The sequence below is a fragment of the Girardinichthys multiradiatus genome, chromosome Y (assembly GCF_021462225.1).
Source record: "Girardinichthys multiradiatus isolate DD_20200921_A chromosome Y, DD_fGirMul_XY1, whole genome shotgun sequence".
NCBI classification, from domain to species: Eukaryota; Metazoa; Chordata; class Actinopteri; order Cyprinodontiformes; family Goodeidae; genus Girardinichthys; species Girardinichthys multiradiatus.
In genome coordinates this window covers 24,972,540-25,000,378 of record NC_061818.1, presented here as the reverse complement: position 1 = coordinate 25,000,378, position 27,839 = coordinate 24,972,540, and positions in this window count along the sequence as shown.

Sequence of the window (27,839 nt, the reverse complement as noted above, 5' to 3'; positions counted from 1 at the left end):
CATTTGCAGTTGTCTTTTTCTCCTCCCATTTTCAAATGATAGATTTAACAGTGCTCTATGACATGTTCTAATGCTGGGATATTGTTTAATAAACTAACCCCGATTTGAACCTTTCCACAACCTTATCCCTGACCTGTCTGATGGGTTTCTTACACTTCATAATGTTTTTGTTCAGCAATGTTATCTAATAAAGCTTTGAGGCCTTAACAAGACAGCTGTATTTAAACTGAGATTAAATTACACACATTTAAGCTATACTCGCTAGCTAAGTGACTTATGCAGGTAACTGGTGGTGTTGGATTTTATTTATAGAAATCAGAGTAAATTGGGCTGAATGCATATGCAAACCACAATTTTCAGATTTTTGTTTTTGAAACATAAAGAAAATCATGTATTATTTTCCTTTCACTTCAAATTTAGATGGTGCTTTATCACATAAAATAAAAAAAATAAAAACACACTGAAGGTTCCGGATCTAACATAAAAAAAGTTCAAGTCCTAGGTGTGTAAATAGTTTTGCACTGAACGGTACCCTGTGCAGGAGCTGCCTGTCACTCTGTAAGAGGCAAATTGTGGTCATGCAGCCTAGCACCAATCTGGAGCTGTGAACGGGGAGCACAGAGTGTGTGGACCAAAGGAAAGCCTCGGAGCCACGTGCCAGAACCCGTGGAGCCACTCAGGTTTCTCCCGTGTACAGCCTGCTATTTGCCTCCTTGTGTTCACAAAGGTGAACTTATCTGAGTTCAGTACCCTCACCTCATCTCTTTTCCCTCACAAACCTTCATAGTGAGATGGAGTCAGACCTTATTGGTGCATAATAAAAACCTGACACCATTGTCAAACAACATCACCGGGCAAAGAAATGGAAGATAATCTACATCACCAGATCCCGAGTGGCGGAGATCTGATCTGATATTGTTGCCTTAAGTTAAGCACTAAGATGAAAATATTAATGTAGCTCTAGTGGTGAGAAGAAGCAGCTGAGTATTGCTTGGATCTGTTTACTGTTTAAAAGAAACAGCTGCTCATGCAGACATTCCACATTACCGTTTGCTTTTGTACAGTGTGATCCTACAAAAGACACCATGACAGTTTAAAAGTTAAAAGATTGTTAGCAAATCAGGTTGTGCCATCCAAACTTGTCATACATGTTTAAGAAAGAGATCACCTATAGATTTCTACATATGTAAGACATCTAACTCTCCTCATTATAATTATAAAAATGCGATCACATCTGAAGTTTGAAACCCATCTCTCTTATTGTGTCTGAACTACAACAGCCAAGAGGGTTGGATCTGTCACCAGCAGAGAATACTGTAAAATGTTATGTTTCCTCTGTGCAGGGACTTTACAACACAGGAGCACGGAGGCCACACACAGCTCTCAGAAATCCCGCGATGAGAGTAAATAAACCAGATGTGAGCCATCCCTGACACCATGTGTGGATATGTGTAGTGCAGACTGGTAGGAAAACAAAGTTGGGTCAAGCATGATCACCACCTCACCTTTTTCTGAGGTTTTGCGTGCTGGTTCACAAACCAAATGACTTCCTTGTGAGGTCATAATTGAGCCAGAATGAAATACAACCATGTTTCCTAATCAAGTCAGGATGCTGTGTAAAAACATCTTTCGGTTATACAACATAAAATCTAATATTTAAAAGGAGAATAAAAATTTAGCATATTTTTATTGGAAGGCAGCAACATGTAAGTCTTCAATTAGTAATCCAATCAGTTTAAGGACAGTTTAGCGCCATAGCAAGGAAAAACTATAAGAGGTTCAAAGAGTACTCTGTGAGCCAAACTTGAAAGGGGGCACAGCAAAAAGTATTTGAGCAAAAAAGTATTTTTATTGTGAATATGTCTAAAAATAACTAAGCATTATCAAGAAATAAATAGAGTTGAGAGAAGAATCTAAGTGGTGTTAAATTGGGAAAAAAAGGAAACCTTGACTGTCTGCAGCGGGACTGGATTAAGAATAAATGGGTATTAAATCTGAGCTCAAAAACACTCCTAACAACTCCTGACACTGAAAACAGTTCTTGAAACCAAAAGTAAACAAAATAAAATACAATATTAAATGTGACATACCTGGTTAACAAAAGCATTATTCATGATATCTTTCTTGAAAGTATAGAGCTATAATGGTGCCTAACTTATCAAATGTAATATTTCCACCATCCATCCATTTTCTAAACGTGCATGCGCTCGCACATCGAGATGATCCATCAAACTATAGTACTTGTTTTAATTAATGCATACACCAAAAGTGCTGTACTTTGCAAAACCATTCATACCACTTGCACCTTTTCATATTTTGCTACCACAATATCTTTTTGTTTTACTGGATGTTATGTGATAGACCAACAGAAAGTAATGTATAAAACTGGAAGGATGGACACGTTTTTATTTTTGTTTTTTTTTCAAATAAAGATTTGTGGTATACTGTACATTTGTATTCAGCTCAACTGACTCTGATACACCAAAATAATATTGTATTCAGACATCAACTAAAAGTCCATGTGTAGTATAATCTCAATAAAAATTGAGACCAACTGTCGACGTTTGGGTTTTATTTCCAAAACATGATGTCTTTTGCAACAAACCTAAACTGAGCATCACTCTGACCACACCATTCCCACAGTGAAACATGATGGTAGGAGCATCATGCTGTTGGGTTGTTTTTTTTTTTTCAGCAGGAACAGGACAGCTGATCAGATCTGATGGGAAGATGGATGGAGCTGAACAACATAAGACTGCAATCCAGGAAGAATTTGAATTGGAGGCTCCAAAAGACGTACAGCTAGTTAGGACCAGTTTGGGTGTTTCATAATATAGATGCCAGTCAACATTTAGAGAAAACTGCTCTATGGGCCTCAGGCATTCAACATACTAAATCCTCCCCTGCAATATTTTAAACAAAGTCTTTACTCCAAACATTATTATTAGTATATTATTGGATTGGTGAAGTCATATTTTCTTATATGTATTTTAGCTGTTTAACATAAAAAAATATAGTTCTATGTAAAGTTACTTTTGTCATTATTGAAGCGCCTCAGACAGGGTGTCAAAAGGCGCCCTTTAAGCCATGTCTGTTCAGACATAATATGATCTTTTTATTTTGATGTCAGTTTACCATATAAAAAGCCTAAAATGAATTTTTAGGTTAGCATTAGTTTACTATTTGATTGATGTTCTTTAGAAAATTTAGTCACAAATGAAAAATACCACTGGATGTAAATTATCCCTATATAAATTCATGCATTACAGTCTTAACATTAGACTGGGAAACTGTGGTAAAACTGAAAAGAATTTAAATACAAAACGTGTAGTCTCATTATTTAATAATATATATTTCTGAAAGCTCGTCAAAGTTCTAAGGTTGTTAAATATATGTAAATCAGTGAGACAAAGAGTGAAAATTGGGATCATGTTTAAAAGTCTTCACAATTATTGTTATCCAGGTTTAGTCTCAGATTATATCGGCGTGAGGGAACTGGACACTAATGCAAGTGCCATTCAGGTTTGTTTATTTTTCAGAGAGGCCCATTAACATGCAGCCCAAATTAGTGATTCTGCAGGTTCTCTGTAAATGTCACAAGGTGCCGCGGCACATTCACCTTACAGTGCTCCTGAGCAAAGCAAGCCACCGTCACCAGGATTGAGAGTGACAACGCTGCCGTTCCAACAGCTACACACTCCCAAAAATTCATAATCTGTACTCCTAAACAGGATTTGCCTCCAAATTACAACATTGCCTGTGGTCCTTCTGTTTGTTGTCGCCCATATGCGTGCATAGACTTTAAATAAACACAGCTTTAATAAGCTAGGGGCCAGACGGTGACCTCTGCCCCATAGCAGTTCCGATCTGAGTCCCGGGGACATGAGGTTCACCAGATGACATAAGCATGGCTCTTAAATTAGCCAAAGTTTTCAACATTGGACAGTTTATAAACATTGTGAGTGGATAAGGGTGTGTAGGTAGGAAATTGTCTTTGTCCTGATTATTGAAGAAGAGCAGAGGTCAAGAGGCACAAAAAAAAATAAAAAAAGGATCGGTACGTGTTACTGCACAAAATAATTCATGAATAGCTCCTGATTTAAACAAGTTATGTCCTAAAACTGGTCTTTGTTCCATTTTTTACATTTTTCTACACTTCAGTTTATGCTTTTTTTCTGCATTAAATGTCCATTAACAATGTAAACTTTTAATTTGGTTTCTTAATCTTTTATTTATAGCCTTCCTATAAGTGTGTATACGCACCCTTGATTAAAATTTAAGAAGCTTCCCCTCCCATCCAAAGGTAAATCCAGGAAAATAACTTCATATTATATAAGTATTTCCCCCTGCAGAATAAGAGACCCTGGCTTATTTGAAGTGAATGAGGCCCATAGCTGCAGTCAGCCAGTCATAGTCTGAACCCTCTTTGTAGGCACTCAAGCGTCCACCAAACCACAAATTATCATTGGAGCAGCACTGACCTCCTGCACCATAACCAGACCCACCCTAGCCTCTCTGAAAGCTGGGGATTTATGGCATATTTCCAAATAAACATGTCTGAACTTGTGGTAACGAAAAAAAAAAAAAGATCTGCAGGTAAGGCATGAATCTGAGAGGATCAGGTATGACACGTGTAATTTATCTCAAAGAAAAACCCTAAAAGATGAGTCTATAGATAAATCAGGATAGTTAATATCTTCACTTGAACTTAAATGTTTTTTATGGTCACTGGTTTCTTGGTTTTCCTACATCCAGCTGTCTTACTGCTTTATTATGTGACTTTCTTTCATGGTAAATTACCTGTATGGAAAGTAAACATCGCTTAGAACTGTTTACTTTTGTTTCTGTATAATTTCTAGCTTGTACAGAAGTCACATTATGAAGGTTTGGTTGCTGAGTGGAAAACTTCCCTGCAGCTCTGTGTCATTTGTAGCCATCTACCAGGGTGGGATTGCTCATTTTAATATTCCCTTGCCCGAAATTAAGGGCATGTCTACTTCTCTAAAATCTAATAATAATGGAAAGTCTGAAGGTCTTTTCATAAACCGTTGCTCATATAGACTTTTGTCTGGACTTGTTATGCATTAAACTTTTGAAAGACATAACATTTTGCCCAAGAAAAGCCCAGATATTTTTGTTGTGTGCAATATACATTTGTTTGCTTTACTAAACCTTTGCAGAGTTTCCACAGTGAATCAGAAAGCTTTACATAGCACAAATGCTGTTTTGATGCTTGATTGTTATGATTTTTAACTAATACTAATCACCCCATTAAGTCCTGGAAGGTATTTAAAGATTCTCAAGCAACATTGGGAAGGGTAAAAACACGCCAGTATTAGTGTTGTGGATTTTATGCATTCAGAAAATGCAAACATTTCTCTGGAAGGGTTTCTGCTTGTTTTAGAGTGCCTTTTAGACTGAATTATCTGCCATTCTGGCACTACGTTTACTGGCGGTGAGGAGTGTGACAGCGCATGCGCAACGTGAATCGACTAACTCTGTGCTCCACTAACCAGCCTGAGATCACGTGACACGAAGTCGCTGATGTAAATTAGTATTCTCAAAGAAAATAAATCATATTCACAAACTGTTATAGTATATTGTATTCATAAAGAATAAACCACAACTGTAAACTTGAACTTTGTGTTCATAATTTCTTGAAGCTGTAACATTTTATTCTGTATTCTTATAGAGAAAATATACAATACCTCTTTTGGATTTTACGTATGCACAACTATTGACTAATATGCACACATTTCCATCTTTACATACACATTGTTTTTTGACAACGTTCTTACCCCATAGAAATCCTTCAAAAAATGGAATGAAATGTATATTAAAAGCCTGGACTTTACAGCAACAATGTTTTAGAAATCTTAAGAGGCACTGCTTTACTCTTTCAGCTGTTCTGCTGTGTAGTTTAAATTATCCTTTATTAGTGCATCTGAGTGCATTCTTTCTTCAGACTCTGTAAACTGTCTTTCCTACATGACCTGCAGTGCAGAAAGATTTTTGCATCTCTGATGAAACAATCTAGCTCTGCAGCTCATGTTCAGTTTCACTTGTATGCTGTACGTAGGTGTTAGCCTGTAATTCTGTGGACACAAGCCAACACTAAGATTCTGCTTTGGCATACTGCGTGATGACATCAGTAATTTGTCACTCTGCAGACATTGTGTGATTTATGGGTTTTCCCAGGCAGCAGAAAGGGCCATTGGTGTTTCTTTTTATTGCAACGTATTACTGTAAAATGCAAAGATTATAGCATAATACATGCTTGGAAATGAGCTGCAGGTCTAGCAAATATGCTGCGTTTTAAACTAATAAAGTAGCAAGGTTATGGGTAAATGTTTATATTATTTTACAGCTTGCCTTCAGGAGGGAAAAGATTTCCATTAATAACCAGGGTGATGAATGTGAGCAATTACGTTTTATTGTATAAAATACTTCACCCTCAAAAGCTTCACGCTTTAGCTTGTCTAATTTAAGTCTCCAGATCTAAAGCTCACAATGAAAGTAATTTTGCTATTTACATTTTTACAGAATATTTTGTCTTTGGTTACAAATTTTGACCATAGCGATGGTAACCGGTGGGTTGCCGGTTCAAATCCCTGCTCCGTCTGTCTTAGTGTCCTTGGGCAAGTGTCCTTCAGCAAGACACTTCACCCACCTTGCCTGCTGATGGTGGTCAGAGTGCCCAGTGGCGCCAATTGTATGGCAGCCTCACTTCTCTCAGTCTGCCCCAGGGCAGCTGTGGCTACAATGTAGCTCACCACTGTCAGTGTGTGAATGTGTGTATGAATGAGTGGATGACTAATTGTAGTGTAAAGCGGTTTGGAGTCTCTGGGGACTTGATAAAGGGCTATACAAGTACAGGCAATTTACCATTTACCATTTCTGAATGAAGAGTTTGGTGACTGTCAGGTGTGTGGACCCGTTTTTTCTCCTGTGCATCAGAAATGCCTCTGATTTCCTGTCACGGATACTGCTCACCGTTGAGAGATAAATTAACAAACAAGAAGGTGATCGAAAAAGAAAGGTGGTCCTTTGATATCAAATGGAGCTTTTTAGGGCAAGCAATTACCCAAACTGTCACCTTGGGACCTCAAGGACTGATGGACAACCTGTTTGCCAGGCAAAAAGGCAGTTTTTGTATATTTACACAACGAGTGATTTGCAGAAAGACATCCTTGTAAAGGCCACCGGCATTACTCTCTGAGGGCACCCTCAGTGCTGACACACAATGTCCATCAACTCCACCATTGCCGTCAGCACAGAACACACCGATTCTTGCCAGCAAGGTTTGTCTCGCTGTTTGCTCTTATTGTACAGTATTACCATAGAGACGAAGAAACAGTGAGCCAGAGAGCAGACAAAGTTTTGTTTCAGCTGGCATAAACAAAAACCTAGTTTGATTGCATTCAGGTTGAGTGCTGAATGATCATCACCACCTGGGATGTAAACCAAATAAATGATGCCAGTTGGCACGTGTGGATCCTGCATGAGGGTGTTTTAAAATGGACAGCGATTATTTATATGTTGGCATATTCCTGTGTTGAGGCAAAGATGCCTCCCAGTTTAAAACAAAAGAAAACAACCTGAAGGGGAAATTACTGTACATTAATAGCATCCTCTATTAAAAAAAAATGTATATATATATATATATATATATATATATATATATATATATATATACATTTTCTATAGTGTTTTTTGAAAACTAGACCCTGGAAGCAGAATCACGTAAGTGCTGAGAGGGAGAATCATACCAACAGTTGTCAGAGTTGCATTGATGAGAGTCTCGGGAGTGTCGGTTTTGATGGTAGAGAGCTTTACGTCAGCTCTGAGGGCAGGAGGACAGCCCTTACTGGGAGTCCCATCTCCATGGTCTGTCTGGGAGTAGTTGAGGGTGTTCATTAATCATAGACCTAATTTGTTTTCTCACTGCTGTGCTGACACAGTGTGAATATTATTACAGTGTCACCAAGGAGGGAATCTCAGTGGCTGCAGTAGTCATTGTTTCCCCTGTTTAAGAGCCCTATAAGGCTGGCTTGTTTTAACCTAGTTGGCTGGTAGATTGTCAAAATGGATTTGTCTGCTCCTGTTATGAAATTTAATAGTCAATTTGTAATATAGATGTTTACTGGTATGATTACTAAAAACCAGGAGATGCAATGTGTCTATCAGCAAGATTGTGTTGATTTAGCTTTTGTTTTATCGCTACCTTAATTAATTTGGGAGCCTTAAAGTCTCTTCATTCCCTGGTTTAAAACTGTTCTCTTACATGCTGTGTGTGTCTGCTGTGTTTCTGCATGGGGTGCTGGGCCCTCTTCTCTGCTCCTGGTCCTCTGTTGCTGCGGCCTGACGCTGCAGTTGTTGAAGCCTGGCTTTTCTCGCTGCTCCTCGCTCTGTGCCTCGTGGTAGTGGGGGGGCTGGTCGGGGTTCAGGGGACTCTTGTGGACGGCTTGGTAGTGCAAGGGGGTCCCGGGGATCTTGTCCGCCACCTTGCTCTGTGGGTTGTGGGTTTGGGATTGGTGGGGGGAGCTGGTGGAGGAACTGTGGTGTTGGATTGTGGCGCTGATGATTGGGGGTTTGGGGGGGGGGTCTCTGAGTATATATATATATATATATATATATATATATATATATATAATTGTGTATATATATTTATAGGTTACTTAAAGTTAATTTAAGTGCAATTAGAGGGAGAAGGAGTATGAAAAATAAGTTTTACTTCTTCATACCCCTTTTCAGATAATTTATATTGATCAATAATCAATGTCAGATCTCAGGTTAAATATACTGACAAGTATACGTATTGGAAAATGTTTATTTTACTAGATTCTATTTATGTTCACGTTAATTTAATTTATTTGGAACTGGAAATTTAATTTAATTTAATGTTTACCAAACACTTCTTCGTATGGTATTTGGATATGTGTTTGTTTGTTTGTTTTAAGTATTTCTGAAATTGATTCATTTATTTACTGTTATTGTCATTGTCTGAAATCATTGTCTGAAATAAATTATTATTATTATTATTATTATTATTATGTTTTACAAATTGACTCACTGATAAATTGCTGCAGTCTCTTCCATCAGAGAAGCAACAGAGCACATCATCTTAAGTCATTTCTCATTTTATTAATTGAAAATGTTTTATTGGGTAGGTAATTCTAGGAATATTTAATCCAATTAATTCAAATTTTAGTCGTGTAAAAATGTTGCACTAGTTGGAAAATCAGTCAACGAGACTTTGTGATATAGCAGTGTGTTTTTCCCCCTAATAACCTAATTTAAAGTTGAAATATTTGAGTAAATATAGAAGGTGTTTAGTTTTCCCCACTCTTTGTCATTTCAGTAACAGAATGCATAGAAAGAGGCAGCATTTCAACACTGTTTGAACCTCTCTAGAGTGCAGGAAACCAAATGCTACTGATTGTCAAAAAATAAAATAAAATAGGAAATTACAATTTTGTGAATTCACACTTCCAGTTTCTGACAGGTTTGATTGTTATTTACAAAGGTAAATACTGTTTTAGTTTAAATCCCTAATATTACTAAGCACTTTTCATTAAAATATTTTTCATTTGTTTTATTCAGCAGCAATGTGGTGCATGTAGAAAGAAAACAAAAAAAACATTTAATATATTTAATTCCTTATTCAGGTCAAACAGTCCCAATGGACTTTAACAATCTGATAATTTTAGTCTTGGAAATGTCAATGCTGACTTGGCGTTTCAGACTGTTACCCAGATTTCAGATATTAATGAACAATTAATATGTGAAAGGAAGGATGTTTTATACAGTACACTCAAATATAGAAGATTTGGTTTTTAAAACATAATTTAAAAAAAGCTAATTAAAATGAAGTTGTTTCAAATAATAAACGTTGTAAAAAATCAAATGTATCACCAATGACATTGTGTTCCAGGATGAACTTTTCACCTACAGGCATTCCTCCCAATGATTACATATTTTTGTTGATTAACTTTACTGGAACTTGGGTTGACCAAAACTAGACTATAGTAAAACTATATTCTATATATGCTTCTAGACTACTGGACAACTGCAACTCTCTCTGAAATGGGATGGACAACTCTCATCTTGCAGCCTGAATCTGGTCCAAAACACTGGTTCAAAAATCTGCTGCCCATGTACTGACTGGTGAAATAAAACATAAACGCATTTCTCTCATATTATCCTCCCTGCACTGGCTGCCTGTATGTTTTAGGAGTGTTTTTAAGATTTTACTTTTGGTTTTTAAATGTTTCAGCGGTCAGGCTTCTCCTTACCTAGCTGAGGAGAAAGAACATTCTCCGTTGCAGCTTCCAAACTTTGGAATGATCTTCCACACATTGTAAGGATGGCCAGTACCTTGAATGAGTTAAAATCTTTTTAAAGACTCATCTTTTTAACTTGGCATTTTATTCCAATCCAGCAGTATGAAGCTGGTTTTATTAATAGTTCTATTTTCTGAGTTTTTTATTGTTTGAACTGCTCTAATTCTATACGTTTTACTGTGGACATTGTATTTTATTGCCTATTTTATGTTGTTTCATTTTATGGACCTGTACAGCACATTTGTCACTCTGGGTATGTAAAGCTGTCTAAAAATAAAACTGGGTACACATATGTACATAAAAAAGCAATTTTTTTATTTGATTTAATTTTATTTTGAAATCTCAGCCTCTTGTGATAAATTCAGCATTACCGTTTGCAAATTTTACAATTCAGATTATATTCCCACAATAAGGCTTTTTAGCGATGGTTTTTCTCCTGAAAAAGTGAAGCAAAAGTGGAGAAAGTGAAAGGCCTTATTGTTTGGCTTCACAAGTAACAGATAAGCCTAAAGGTTGCACTGGAAGCTCAGCCACCTGGAGCCAGAGTCCAATTTGGGAAAACCACAAAGTCAACATGAATGCGTGCTACGGTTGGGAGAGAATTGAAAAATGTTGTGATTGTGTAGGCCATAATCACAAGTCAAAATATATAAACTAGAACCCTCCTGGATACAGTGACACATCACCATTAATTGCCATCAGTTCAGGTAAACTCCCACAATGACACATATGAACTATACATAATGTGAAAATGTCACTGCAACAGAAACCATATCATTTTATTACCTGAAGTTAGGCTAAAGGCTGTTTGTTACATGTTACCCTAAAACATTCTAAATCAACCACATCTTTTTGAGCGGAGACATTAAGCTAATGTCCTTTCCTAGCAAACATCTGACATGAAAACCAAGAGCCAGTGTTAGTCTGACAGGATATAAGGCTGTGGAACCAGAAAAGAAAAATATGGCTTTTTTTTTGTCTGGTGTTTGAGAAATTACAGCCAAAGTATTACCTCATGTAATACCCACAATGACCTTTCATTCATATTCATGTGGTGAATATTTCCCAGAAAAAAAGAAAAAAAGCGCCAGCATTAAATGCGATGTTAACAACAGCTGATTTGTGAAACGTGATTTATATAATCTGCTAACTAATTGCAAAACAGATTAAATCACTATTTACTTTGTTTTAAGTAAACTACCGGTTTACAACAGAAGGCAGACTGATGAAAATCTGCAATGTGCTCCGAAGATCTGTCCACACATTATTGATCGTTTTCAGATTCTGGTGCAATATGACTCTCATGTTGAAAATCTCTTCTCTTTTTAGTCATACTAATCACTCAGTGCACCTAACACTAGAGCCACTTTCACCGATTCCCACTCACACACACAGACATATTCTTACACCAATACGCAGGTACCATGAAATCGACTTGTTACAGGAGGAAGCAGGAATCAAACCTACAGCTTTCCAACTGCAAGACAACTACCCACTGATCCACAGTCAACTCAGTTCTACAATATCTCTTTTTAACAGTAGCTCTGAATCTTAAATGTCTTTGCATCTTAAATCCATTCTCAGTCTTTAACAAACAAAACCCAGAATTTGATTGTCCCACTCTTTCAAACCAGGATTTTATTTGTTTTTTTTACCTTGAAACACTCTTTATTTTCAAGTTTCTGCAGTCCTGTTTAGAAAGTTAAAATCTTTCTGATCCATTTACAGTTGCCAATCTGTCGGTTAGATGTTTGCATTCCCTCATTGTGGCTGTTAACGGTATGTTTTTATTACTTTAAAATGATGCATTTGAAATGTGCTTTTTTATGTAGTATAATGATATAACACAAACCTTCAAGGAATTTGCAAAGCAAAAAAAAAAGTATATGTTTTCTAAAATCTTAAATCTGCACATTCAAACTTTTACACAAAGCTTTAAATATATAAATAATAAAAACAAAAGTTGGTTAAATGTCCCTTAGCAGGTTACATCTTGACTAAATATTTTTTGTAGCCATTAACAAGTTTCCAGGATAAAGAAATGTTGTAAAGTTGGTTTGCATTGGTTGAGTTTCTAGCACAAAGCCACTTTATAAACATATTCCGCAATCTGTCAATATGGCTGAAGTCAGGATTATCCAAATAATTAATGTTAGCTTTGTTTATTCCAAAGCTTTTTATGAGTGTAACTGTCATCATATCCTGCTGGAAAGCCCAATTGTATCCAAATTTCAACCATCTAGCAGTTGCATTCAGGTGAAGTTGAAGAATTTGGGAACAGTCATTCAGGGGTTTATTTTCAAAACTGCCTCAGATAACCCTGTAGCTAAAACAAAATTGATCAAAACCAAAATCAGTGACATTCTAGAAGCAGGAGGGCCACCAATTAAAAAAACACAATAAGAGACAAAACGCCTGAAGAGCTTTGTTTGTCCTCCAATCACATTACCTTTTTTGTGTTTATGCTTATCTTTGCAAATTGTCATAAGGGAGCTCCTTTCAGAGTGAGGAGTTATATGTGTTATCTAAATGTGAATATTTCAGAATCAGAATCAGAATCAGAATCAGAAAAGCTTTATTGCCAAGTACGTTTTTGGACATACAAGGAATTTGTTTTGGCGTAGTCGGTGCAATACAATACAAATTAAACAGTATAAACATATCAACAATATAATATAAATATATGTGCACAGTTTTAAGTGAGTGAGAGTAAATATAGAGCAGTACAGGTCCTTCTCAAAATATTAGCATATTGTGATAAAGTTCATTATTTTCCATAATGTCATGATGAAAATTTAACATTCATATATTTTAGATTCATTGCACACTAACTGAAATATTTCAGGTCTTTTATTGTCTTAATACGGATGATTTTGGCATACAGGTCATGAAAACCCAAAATTCCTATCTCACAAAATTAGCATATTTAATCCGACCAATAAAGGAAAAGTGTTTTTAATACAAAAAACGTCAACCTTCAATTAATCATGTACAGTTATGCACTCAATACTTGGTCGGGAATCCTTTGGCAGAAATGACTGCTTCAATGCGGCGTGGCATGGAGGCAATCAGCCTGTGGTACTGCTGAGGTCTTGTGGAGGCCCAGGATGCTTCGATAGCGACCTTTAGCTCATCCAGTGTTGGGTCTTGAGTCTCTCAACGTTCTCTTCACAATATCCCACAGATTCTCTATGGGGTTCAGGTCAGGAGAGTTGGCAGGCCAATTGAGCACAGTGATACCATGGTCAGTAAACCATTTACCAGTGGTTTTGGCACTGTGAGCAGGTGCCAGGTCGTGCTGAAAAATGAAATCTTCATCTCCATAAAGCTTTTCAGCAGATGGAAGCATGAAGTGCTCCAAAATCTCCTGATAGCTAGCTGCATTGACCCTGCCCTTGATAAAACACAGTGGACCAACACCAGCAGCTGATACGGCACCCCAGACCATCACTGACTGTGGCTACTTGACACTGGACTTCTGGCATTTTGGCATTTCCTTCTCCCCAGTCTTCCTCCAGACTCTGGCACCTAGATTTCCGAATGACATGCAGAATTTGCTTTCATCCGAAAAAAGTACTTTGGACCACTGAGCAACAGTCCAGTGCTGCTTCTCTGTAGCCCAGGTCAGGCGCTTCTGTTCAAAAGTGGCTTGACCTGGGGAATGCGGCACCTGTAGCCCATTTCCTGCACACGCCTGTGCACGGTGGCTCTGGATGTTTCTACTCCAGACTCAGTCCACTGCTTCCGCAGGTCCCCCAAGGTCTGGAATCGGCCCTTCTCCACAATCTTCCTCAGGGTCCGGTCACCTCTTCTCGTTGTGCAGCGTTTTCTGCCACACTTTTTCCTTCCCACAGACTTCCCACTGAGGTGCCTTGATACAGCACTCTGGGAACAGCCTATTTGTTCAGAAATGTATTTCTGTGTCTTACCCTCTTGCTTGAGGGTGTCAATAGTGGCCTTCTGGACAGCAGTCAGGTCGGCAGTCTTACCCATGATTGGGGTTTTGAGTGATGAACCAGGCTGGGAGTTTTAAAGGCCTCAGGAATCTTTTGCAGGTGTTTAGAGTTAACTCGTTGATTCAGATGATTAGGTTCATAGCTCGTTTAGAGACCCTTTTAATGATATGCTAATTTTGTGAGATAGGAATTTTGGGTTTTCATGAGCTGTATGCCAAAATAATCCGTATTAAGACAATAAAAGACCTGAAATATTTCAGTTAGTGTGCAATGAATCTAAAATATATGAATGTTAAATTTTCATCATGACATTGTGGAAAATAATGAATTTTATCACAATATGCTAATATTTTGAGAAGGACCTGTATAAGATGCAAGAGCAATACAACAGTGATGCACTGTTAAAAATTGCCACAGAATTATAGGCCTATCCACCTAGAACTTTGAACAGCAGAATGGTCAACATGATTGCACTTTTTCCCTCACATTCACCAGTAATTAACTTGTTAATATTTACCACTTACCTTGCACCAATATGATTCTTACAAGTCTTCTTACTTCATAAGGCTTGTCACAGTTTATTAGAATGAATTGTTTGAAGAAATCACCAATTAATGTGGAGTGGATTTCCTTTGCAATCCAAATAATTTCATGGATAAAGTTACTATGATTGCGTTGGATGAGAAAATGGAGAACATCAGGATATCAGTAAACAAATTTAGAGAATGTCAATATTTGATTACCAATCTTAGACAATGTCTTTGAGAATAAAAGAATGGGCATGTGTATCAAATATGATGGATGAAAGATTTAGGCAGGTGATCATCTGAGAAATTAGGAATTTTTCTATAATTGTAACAATAGAGTTAACACTGTAACATTTATTGACATTTGTTGTGGTAGACTAACACTAAAGATGAGGTAAAGGCAAAGGAATACATATTTTTATAATAGTTTTCAATTTTAAATCTGGAAAGTCTGGTTTAATTTTTTGTTCAGCTCTAACCATAAATAAAATCCAGCACAATGAATTAATTCAGATGCCACCTAATCAGTAAATCTCCGTGTAAAATCAGTTATTCTATGAAGGTCGCAGCAGTTTTTTAGAGAACTTTAGAGAACAAACATCTTAACAAAGACCAAGGGACACATCAGACAAGTCAGGGATAAAACTGATAAGTTTAAAGCATGTTTAGGTTATAGAACAATTTTCTCAGGTTTTGAACAACTGACTGAGGACTGTTCATTCCAGCATCTGAAAATGGAAAGAGTATGACACAAATGCAACTACTACTTTACTGACATGCAAGGAAAGCATTGAACAGAGAAGTAACCATGGTAAAGCAGGAAAACTATTAGTCACACACTCCGCAATCAGGCCTTTATGGACAAGGGCAAGAAAAGACAACCATATACAGTCCCGTTTGAAGTTTGCCACAGGCCATTTGGTGGACACAGCAAACAAACAGATGAAGGTGTTCTGGTCAAATGAGACATAAACAAAACCTTTTGGACTACATGCAATACATGCACATAATCTTGAACACACCATGTGATGAAGCATAGGGGTGGTACCGTCATGCTGTAGGACTGCCTTTCAGAGTAGTGAAGCTTGTCACAGTATATGGAGAGATGGAAGGAGATAAATTTTGGTAAATCGTAGAAAAAAAACACTGAGCCTGCAAAAGACTTGACTCTGATTCAGGGGTTCACCTTCTAGCAGGGTAACAAACATGAGTCTTGAAAATTGTTGTACACAGATTATCTTTATCAAATCTGACAGAGCTTAAGCTATTTTAGAAAAAAGAATAGGCATAAATTTGAGTCTCGCAGAAAAACACCCCAAATGACTTGAAGCTGATTTTTCAGGAATTAAAAAAAATAATTATGCATTGACACAAATGCAGGTCAACCTGTCATATAGGTTTCACTTCACAATTATTCATTTTTGTTGTTCTGTCACATAAAATCTCACTAAAATCCTTTTAAATTGTATGGTTGTAATGTAACAAAATGTGAGAAGGTTCATTGAGTATCAAAGCACTTCATATAATTAAGATTTTTCTTCTTTCTGGCTGTTGTCATATAGCATTGCGATTGCAATCAGTCTAGCTAAGTCAGTGCTTTTTCACAGCCCAATGCAGGGATAATGTGTTTAAACTCTTAAAAGTCATAGTATTTATTAGATTTACATGTTAATACTTATAAACAAAGTAGTCAAACTGCAATCTAAGCTTTTCCCTCAACCTGAAGTTTCTTTTTTTAGGGTTTGATGTTATAACACAACTGTCCTCAAGAGAGGAAAAACTGAGCTAAATAAGCTGCTGAGGGGGAATGTACTCGCAAGTCTCCAAAACCAGTAGTCTAATCATCTCTGAAGGTTTGGCAATAGACCTGTATAAATTTGTTAGTTGCAACACTGCACCAAAAACAACTGAGCTGTTATATTAGCCAAAGTGGGCCTATCTTGTATTTCAACCGTAGCTCAACCCCAAGGAGCAAAAACTCCAAACAAAGTTTTGCTTGATCAAATCACCACAGATGAGGATAAATTGTGCATCCTTTCTGCAGAGATTTGCTTTCAGGGTTTATTAGGACCTTTGTGGCAGCAGTGCACTACCCAGAGGGCAGTTCTTGGTAGGTCAGGTGATGGTCACAGCCAATTTATACCCGCAAGTCCCTTAACCGGTTAATTTGGTCATGAAAAAGATCGGGACACATTTGGCCAAGGGCTGCCTTTCTTCCTCACAGCACAACAGCAACACAACGTTCTTGTGACTAAGCGTGAGTGGGACCTCCAATATAAAGAGAGGCATGTAATCCTAGCTCACCTCTGCGTGGGGTGACTCGTTGAAAACCCAATGGTATCAATGAACTTTATTTATAGTAGGACTTGTAGAACAAACTTTTTCACCATATTGTTTTTCTCTTAGTCTGGTCTGAAGTTCAAACAAACAAAGTCCTAAGGCAATAGGGATGGTAATGTCATTATCATATGTCATAATGCTGACTGGCTCCATAAAACTAAAGTCCAACTAAAGGTCAACACATGAAATTAAGAGGATGACTTACATACCCTAATAATGCAGTGCTCATATATTAAATGACTTGATAGGTCTTTGCAATTTGTCCAGCTGTTGGTGACCAGAGAGCAAAGAGCTCAGGTATATAAAAAAAAAAACATCCAATGTCCCCCATTATCATATTCCTGGTTTGGTTGAGTAATTACAAAGTAATTTACTAATAAATGACAAAGGTGACATCTGTGACAAAAATTTATCATTAAGACTAGTTGGTATCAGTAAGAGATTTTTAATTTGTAACAGTCCAGAGAAAAGTCTCCTGTGCTGCCCGTTTTAGCATGTGCGACTCCCGTCTCTGGTGTGGTGCCTGTCCAAAAACAACTTGTCTGAGTTCGCCACTGAGCTAAAGCCTGACACAGTGATTATAGGTGGTGCTCATGGGTGAGGAAAGCTGCGGTTTCAAGTCGCATATCTGAGAAATCCATTGTGAGCTTTACCTTTTTCTGAGGTAGCACTTGACTGAATTATTTGCTACTGGGGAGGAAGCAAGTGATTCCCCAGCCTGTTGCTTGGAGCAATATCTCACAAACACCACAATTTGAATAGGCCTGGGTGTTTGAACAGAAGACAGTGGAGGAAGTGTAGAATAAACTGACCAGATTTTGTAAAAAGAATATTTTCAGAAAAAGAAAAAACATTTTGTTTCTCTGGTAAATGGTCATATAAGGAAATTTAACGTCTTGCAAAAGTGTTTATACCCCTAAAGCCATATTTTGTCATGTTACAGACTTCAGTACAAGTTATTGGAGGCTAATGTGATACATGAACAAAAGTAGTTTACAATTATGTGTTAAATACTGCCAAAATTATTTTACAAATAAATATCTCAAAAATGTGCATGTGTTCACCTATAAATAAAATCCAGTCTGATAAACTGTGTTCAGAAGACACCCTCATAACTAAATAGAGGTTTCCCATATGTAATCTAATTTCAGCATTAGTCCAGCTGTTCTGTGAAGGACCTAATCTCACAGATCACTGTTCATTCCATCATTCTAAAATGAAAAGACTATGTCACAACTGCAAACCTAACCAGAAACTGCTGTCCACCTAAACTGACTGGCTTGGTGAGTGCAGCAATCAGTGAAGCAGCTAAGATACTTGTGGTACCTCTGGAGGAGCTGCAGAGATCTAAAACTTAGGATTGAGAATCTGATTAAAGCACATGTATTAGTCACTCCATAAATCCTGCCTTTAAAAAAAGAATGGCAAGAAAATGTATTGTTAAAAGAAAGCATAGTACCATTTGCGGTTTTGAGGGAACACAGAGATTGTAACATAACACTGTGCATTACTTTGAATGCACCATTCTCCATAAGTGGCAGGAAAGGTGATCAGAGTCGATGAAAAGACGGATGGAGGTCAATAAGGAAAAAAAAAAAAAAAAACTTTTAAAGGTTGCAAAACCCAGATGCTGGGATGGGGGTTATTTTTCCAGTTGGAGATCAACCTAAACATATAGCCAGAGCTAACATGGTGTAGATAAAAGCATTATTGTGCCACCACAGAGCCACAGTGGCATATGTAAACCATTAGTGTCTCTTGATGCATATTCAACAAATACCAAATATCATATTGGATGCACTTTGCTGCCCTCTAGTGGACAGAAATGTGCCCAATAATCAAATGTTGCATACCGTTTGTCTATTGTATGTTTCTTATTTTAACTTAAAATTAGTTAGATGGCAAAAACAAATATTTTTATGTAAGTGCCAATAGATTCAGGCAGGATGGGATTAAAATGGCTCACACAAAGTTCAGACGTACATCAGTACGAGATGTGTGCAAGACTCAAAATTGGATATTCAAAGACACTATCTGCTCAGTCTAATTGTGTTTATGCCTTTTTGCCAAGAAAGAAGCGAAACATTCAGTACTGAGAAGTCCAAAGCTGGTAGAGACACACAAAATACTTGTAGGTGTAATTTCATCAAAAGTTGGTCCTATAAAATATTAACACAGCCAAGCTTATTGCACATGCAGGCTAATCTTTTCACATTTTTAACTGTAAAAAATAAAATACATATACCCCCTTTGCTTTGCGGGTCTAGCCTGTTAAATATTATTTGAAGACATTGAAGCTTGAGATTTATAATGTAATTAAGCATGGAAAGTTTAATGATGGGTATGATAGGTGTGGATACTTTTGCAAGGCACTGTATATCTGCGTTGTGCATTGCAGTACTATTGTGAGTAGCAGAAAGAAAACCCCTAAATAATTCTATATAAAAAAAACTATTAGATCTAGACAGGTTTTGATGTTCCCACGTGAGGAGACAAGATGTCAAGGCGGGGCATAGGTTGCAAAACTCCTTTGATGAGAGTGCTCCAGTGAGGTTCTATTTTCTTCTTCTTCAGTCAGAGCTATCTCACTCCAAACTGCTACCCTTTACATGCAATACCTCTGTTGTGTGCATATGCTGTGTGAGGGTGGGCCCAGACACTAACACCATGTTCGGGAGAAGAAAACCGTAAGCACAATGCATGTATGGATTGTCATGATGTGTTTCTTGCTGCTCGAGACACGTTGTAAATTCTGTCAGTCATCCATTAAATCCTACTGGAGGGAAAACACAACATAAGATATATGACTGTTTAACAAACGTGAGCCAAGCTGGAGGTGTGGCAGACTGTGAATTGGGTGTATGGGTTCAGCGAGTGGGGTGCAATCTCCTGGGACTTCAAGCTTAGGAACAACCAGCCTATATGGGGGTAGACACAAGGCTGCAGTCACAAGGGGTTAATTGTAGGTGTTTAAAAGAGCACATGTTGTTAAAGAGCTGGTGGGTGAAAAGAGTTCTATTTATACATGGCGGAGGTAATGAGGTGAAATTATTCTGTCCGACAGAGATGGGATATGACCACAGCAGGGTGTTGGAGACTCTCCTGCCCTGGTTTGGACTCCTGAGAATGTTTTCACTCCAAATACGGGTGCTGAAATGTAAGCTTGTTAATTAATTCCCATTTACATATGGCCCAGCTGTGGTTTCCATTGCACCCCACAGCCCCGGCGCTGTGTCACAGGAGCAGGGCGATTGATTGGCTAATTAATGATTCCCCAGATGCAACAGTTAAATTGAAATTAACTTAATGGGCCTCAGGTGGTATTTTGTTGCGCTGATCTTTTCATTAGTCATGTTTATGTGAAAACACAAAGCACAAGCGACCTGAACGGATCAGGCTCTGATCACTGTGGCTTACACAAATTTTAAAAGTGAGGTTTATTAAAGGGGTTCACTTCATACATATGTACAAAATAGAGATGCAATGACAGTACGAAACATATATCCAATTTAATACAATATTTATGCAGAATTAGTGGTTGTATTTAATCTAAGTTGAATGTAAACCGTTGGATCAATAAGAACATTATATCTTGCATTGACGTTTCTGAGAAACGTTTCAAGAAAATTAATAATCTACAGTACCTAAAATAGAGTATTTTTAACAAACCTTTTAACATAATATAAACTTCATTGCTGTAAAGTTGGAACTACTTTAAAAAAGTATGTGCAAACTGTTACCTTGTCTTTTTAAGTTTGAACTGTCTGTTTGATAGTAATTCACATTCTTTATCATAAGAAATATTTTTCCTTTGCTCTGTCTATATATGCATTCAGAAGGTCTGCTCTCACATTACCAAAATAACAGAAGAAAACACAAACTTTAATAGCTGACAATGTGTGTCTACTGGACCTTTTCTCTGCAGAGTTTTAATGCAGAATGGATGGAATATTGTGCTCAATGCTAAAAAAAAAAGCCTGCTGGAAACATATACATAAAAAATAAAACAAAATACAGAGCAGCAGCAAACCAAAGAAAAAGCCAACACCATCACACCATTTTGGAGCCTTCTGAAATGCTAAGAGAAACCAAGTTTGGTAATTTCCTAAAGTAGTCCTCATTTATTCAACATCAGCATCTATTTGTTTGAGATCGTTTCAGAATCTTAAAAAAAACCAAAAACGTTTAATCACTGGAGTTAAGTAAATGTCATGATTAACAAGTGCTAAAATCAATAAAATATTTTTTCATTCATTGACAATTTCCCATAGGCGTTCATGTTACATTGACTGAGATGGCTTTGGTCCATATTAGTAGGAGTCCAGGTTTTGCCCTTCCTGTCTGCCTGCTGGTGGACTGAGAGAGGAGAGAGCCCAGAACTCCTTGGCATGTTGGTCAGTGGCACCAACCCTGCATATCCATTGGCGCCTGCTGTCCTGGCCAAGGTGGAAAAAGGTAAAAATGGCTGATATGTGAATGCTCTCACAGAAGGCTTTCAAAAATGAAGATAGTGTGCAAAAGTTTGGGCAGCAGAAATATGTTACATGAAAATGTGATAAGGATAGGTCTTGAATGTTAATTCTTACTCATTTAGAAGGATTTGAGCTATGTTTAGTTAACGTTTGGCAGGTTTCTCTCGTATGCTTTCCTTCTAATCTATTCGCCTTCTCTCTTTACTTCTTATAGTATTCCTATTTAGTTATTTATTGCTTTTATCATTTTAAATTTAAAAACATAAGCTGTCAAAGACATTTAACACTTATTCCCGATGACAGTTAATTTTACAGTCTAACCATTTTTGGGCACTGTATGTCTTTAATTGAGCCATGATAATAGCACTTCCAACACTGGTCATATTATATTTGCCGTTTTTGTTTGAGAAACCTCGCACTGGCCTTTTAATGGGAATCCCAGCTCTGTCCTAGTTTGGCAGCTGCTGGAAGGATCATCGTCTGTGTTTGCAGGGCACCTGCTGAGAAGGCCGAGCACCCTGGGCTTAACTCTCCCAGATAATTTCCATAAATATGAATAATTGCAACATTTCCACTTTGGTAAAAGTCCACAAGGGAGAACATGAGGATAAATGCAAATGCCAGGATATTCAAAGACCAATAAGTCATCTGCAAATGTGTTTCTGGATTAGCAGAGATTTGTTTATTACTTCTTAGCAGCAGAGATCAACATTTTAACAAGGACGATTCTTGACCACCTGCTTTGAAACAAGTTACTTATGAAAATATGAACTAAAAAACATGCAAAAATGTGTTTGAGAGATACTAAAATACTTGAACACTACTATGTTGAGAATATAACTGCTTCCAGTAGCTAAGAGAAGAACACACATGGGTGAGTGTATTTGCAGAGGCTGCTCATTTTACGCATTGTAACATTTTATTTCATTCCAAAGGATCTGTAACTAAAAATAGAAATTACTAACCTGAGTAAATTTCACAACTTACGGTTATGTATTTTAATAAAAACAAATCATAAAAATAATTCAAATATTTACTTATATGAAAAGGTTTCAAATAAAACACTGTAATATGTTAATATTATGGATACAGATAAGCTAATTTTACTTGCACAATTAGTGCCTTGACGTCAGCCAACCACTCTCTATGTCTCTAAACCTTGATTGAATTAATTGAAATCTTTGGGTTATGTTCTGGGTTAGTACCACAGGGTAAGTATTTTGTGACAATATTCAAGCTCAATTAAACTCAAATAGAAAGGAATGCATAACAACTTTTCATCAGTGTATGAACATACATGCAAAGACTGAGCAAAAAGACTGTAAAAGGAAAATGATGTCTATCTTAGCCTTGCCGTCATAAAGTTTTCAACTGTCAAGCCTTTCAGAATAAAACACAACTGTCATTGTGGTTCTGGACCAACATGCAGACAAGAATTCGGGAGCAGCATGACTATAATAGGATCTTACTGAACAAGACGGCACACTTACAGACCCAGGATCAGAGGAGACACTGAACCAGACATGGGGACAGGTAGTAACAAAAATAACAGCAACCCAGTAACGAACAAAGATAAACTACGGGCTTAAATAGCAGACGAAAACAGGTGCAGGGTATGGGCTAAATGAGGAGACACGGGTGAATGGGATCTACTTAATTATCTGGTGGCTCAGGCTGAGAGAAGAACAGAATAATTGACATGGGAATACGAAAAGGAACACAAGAAAGATATCTAGCAGAATATAAACATAATAACAAGAAATAACAGCAAAAAGAGAACAAAAAAACAGGAAAATTAGGAAAATAAAGCTCCTAACACAGTTGGATCATGACAATAACAAGATTCAATAGAAGAAATTAGATTTTTTTTAATAATATGTGGCTTGACACTAAATGAATAAATGTAAATATGGCAATTTGGCCTCATGAATTAAAAAAAACAAAAAAGGTATTTTTGCAAGCATTCATATTGGTGTAAATACTGGATTCTACACACCTTCATTGTCAGTTACTGCTTCATTTGCAGACAGTAGACAAATGGATCTGATTACTTTTACTTCTTTCTACTCATACACGTATTTCATTTTTACATGTCAATACAAATACCTTCAATATCAAAGATTTTTTTTAAGTTATTTACTTCAAATACTAAAACTAATTTCAATCTTGTAAAGACTCACAATAAGAACACAAAGATGCCGATTAGAGAAGTTAAATAGCAGATGTTTATTTCTTTGACGCTCGGACCCTGGAGGAAGACATGGATACTTTGAATGACATGAGTTGAACGAATGATTTAGGATTAGGATTAGAGATGTCTTCCCCCCCCTGGGATCCGATACTGGTGATGGAGTAGAGGCCCAATAATAAGGGAGTTGGAAGGAGCTAGGAAGCCAGATGGTGGTGATGGGGTGGAAGAGGGTCGAAGCTCGGCGGGAGAGCAGGGAGATCCATGGTTGGAGGTCCTTAAAAGTGAAGCCTTGAAGGGTGTTTGGCTGAGGAGGAATGCAGACTTGATTATTGCTTGGAGTGGAGACGCATGATGGAGTCATAGGACGGAGCCGGTGGTGGAGGTGAGTCTTCCAGATTGAATTTTTGTCAAAACTCCATTTTGTATAAATTCATTAAACATGAAACATAAATTACAATTCTATATTTCTGTAAATTTTGATAATTATAGCGTACAGCTAATGAAAAAAAGAATATTACATATGATATACAATGAAAAATATTTTTAATCCAGCATTTCTTATCCTCAGATCAGTATAAAATTGTGCTATTATATTTGGTCATGGGTTCTTTTGAATGAATTATTGCATCAGTGTTGTGTGTCACTTCCTGGTAAACTACTGTACTGACTTCGGACTTTAAAAAACACAGTGGCCCAACACCAGCAGAATCATCACTGACAATGGAAATTTCACACTGGACTTCAAACAAATTGGATTTGTGACTCTCCACACTTCCTCATGACTATGGGACCTTGGTTTCCTTATTAAATGCTAAAATAACTTTATTCTGAAAACAAGATCATGGTTCCCTACCTTAGCAACATTCCAGTGTTTTTTTTTTTTTTTTTGTCCTAAAACACTTTGGACATTTTCTTTGTTTTTTGCCCATCTATGATCTGTCTGTAGTGACTGTTGGACCACTTGTTTGCTGAATATTGGACCATTTGGACGTTGTTGGACGCCACTATGCCTTTCCAATGTCATTGGCCATTTTATACTGCAGGATAGTCTGTCCTACAAAACCCAGCGGCCCCTGCGGCTGATAAGACAGGGGCCTGAGGCCACCGTCAACTATATAACAGAGGATGAGACGACCCACCATTTGCCTTCAGCTGGAGACCGTGACGCGGTGACCACGCAACTGAAGCATCATCTGGAGAAGAGTCCCAAGTGGATTTTATTTATTCTCCTTTGTTGGCCAATGAAAAATTCACGAGCGAGGTTTCTGGAATGAGAAGGCCAGAAATTTAACTTTGCCTATCGAAGACGTGAGTTTAACACGTAAAAAAAACCACGGAGTTTCAAGGAGACGCGACTTTCCCTCCGTCCTCGGTTCTAGTCGACTGCTGACAGTCAGATCATATTTTTCCTTTTTGCCAAGGAGGACAAAGGACGAAAATTGACCGCTCTTCCCGAAGTTAACTGTGGACATTAACTTCCAACTTTTTTTTTTTCCTCTCTTCAACTCTGCTCAGAAGGAAGACAACGACAAGTAAAACCCATCCTTTATTTTTATTTATTTCTTAGAAAGTCTGGGCAGGGTACAAGAGGTTTTAGTGCGATTAGATTCGCCATTTAATCTAATGCGTTCTGAATTATATGTACATGTAACCTTTTTATTGAAACTTTGACGTGCTGTGTTGGATGACTGGAAGCCGCTGTGCTACCCAGCTTTGTGTGTGCTTTGTGGGGTTATTTACCACCTGAGAGCAAGCGCAGGTGCGCTGTGAGACTGGACTGTTATAATGACCTCATGGTGAAATTCACCATTTTCTTTGTCTTCAACTTTACTGCCTACTAGCTTGCTGCCAAAAGTTTTATAACGCTTTGTGTGCTTATCCCGTGCAGAGTTGGGGGATGTTTTATGACTAAATTGCAGTTTGAGATCTGCTCCCAACCTCCACTCACCACCACATCCTTTTGTCATATTATCATTTTTGCCATGACTGCTGGTTTGATCCCATACACTGCTATTTTGCTTTATTTTGTTTAGTTAGATATTTTACCCCTTGTGTGTAGAACTTTGCATGTTTGAGTTGGTTAAGATTATTAAATCGGAATAGTGGATTGTATCAGGGCTGTGATTTAATAAATGTTCACATAGATAAACAGAAGGCATTTTGTGTTTATTTTGTGCAAGAGTGACTCGTCAATCAAGATAAGGTTGAAATTCCACACGTTTCGGTAGAAACGGTCGATTAAACAGTGACATCTCTGGTAATAGTTATCAATTATTACTGAGTATTTAACGGTTGTAATCAAAGGCGTTGAGCCACAATTACAACACCAGAAGACATCTCTGGTCTCGATTCATAAATTAGGATTTTGGTTAAGAAATTAATTTTGTCAAGTTATGATTTTTAATTATAATTATTCAATAATCAATAATCATAATTCTAACATGACTCCAATTTCCCTACTCTTCAGACATCCTTTATACCGTTCTCCCATAACTTCCATACATTACAAGTGTTCCTGAGCACGAGATGATTAATCAGACTCTTAAGAGGAAACAGTTTGTTAAAACCCGACATGCAGGTTTCTTTTTTCTAATCGCTGAATACACCTCAGCGTGTTTAAGTACAGCTGTGCAAGTCACCTCAAAAGCAGAGCAGCGAAGGGTTAAGGAACATCCAAGCTGTAAATTTACTACACACAAAAACCTCCACAAAAAAGTGCTGCATTGATCATTGTTTTGTCTTGAGATAAGGCCTCCCCCCCATCCAGGAAAGGATGAAGAAGAAGTTTCAAATGTTTTTACCATCATGTTGAATCCCTGCCTTGTTTAATATTAAATCATTGCTTATATTTCATATTTTAAATGGGAACTTGGAGAATAGCTGGAAATCAAGTAATGTAAACTACAGCTTAAAACAAAACCCTACCATAAGTTTGAATGAGAACAGACACATTAATATTACCAGTGTGCTTTGTTGGAGAAATAATAACAACCAAAAGGACATAAGGTATAGTCAAGACTTTTTTCCTGTCGTGATGTGGCCTCGGTGGGGTCAACGTTTAAGCGTGACATGCAATGAACAAAGCACAATAGTCCCGTGGCTGTTTTAAGACTTAGTATAAGCAAATGATGTGTATCAATGGCAGCATAAATCAGATTGATTGATTTTTAATAGCAGCATGTCCTACGCTCCCTTCGTTAAACATAAATCCACCTGGTCTAAATATGCTTTGTACAGTTACATCATTGGATATAACAGAGGGACAATGCAGTCACATTGAAACAGTTACACGTTTTTGTATTTGATCAATATTATTATTATTATTATTATTTCATGCAGTGTAAAACTCCCAATCCAATGCAATTCTGCTAAAGGCTCTATAAAACTAAGGGCCAGCTTTTTAATTTTAATTTTTTGTTACTTTTCATTTTTTGTTACAAATAAAAATCAGAAGTATTCTTTGTTCCTTGTGTACTGTGACACCCCTTATCAAGTTTGGTGCATCCAGTTGTCTTCTGAAATCACATATTTTAGTAAATACACTCCATCTGTGTGTAATGCAATCTCAGTAATGTTGGGACCATCCATTTTGGTCGCACATTTTGACATGCGCAGCTCAACAGACGTTGCAGCTCTGATGTCACTGGGAGTATAAACCGGCTGAGATGCAGAGTTTCATTGCCATTTCCCGCCTGTCTCACAGGACAGCGCAACGGTGGTGCATATCTGGAGAGACAAAAGCTCGCAGGCGAACATTTGCTCCACAAGGCCATTCCCGGAAGAGCTTGAAAGCTGGAAATCTGTCTGATATGAGAAGATCAGGAGATTTATTTACCAAACGACGACCGCGCCGACATCCGGAGCAGGTGGAAACCCACAGAGGTTCTATGTCCGAGGAGACGAGTTTTCCTCCTTGTGTAATGCAGTCGACTAACGGTTCATCTTTTCCCCTCCTGGACGGATGAGAAATTACCGTTTTTTTTTCTTTAATTTGATCACAGACGCCTGGT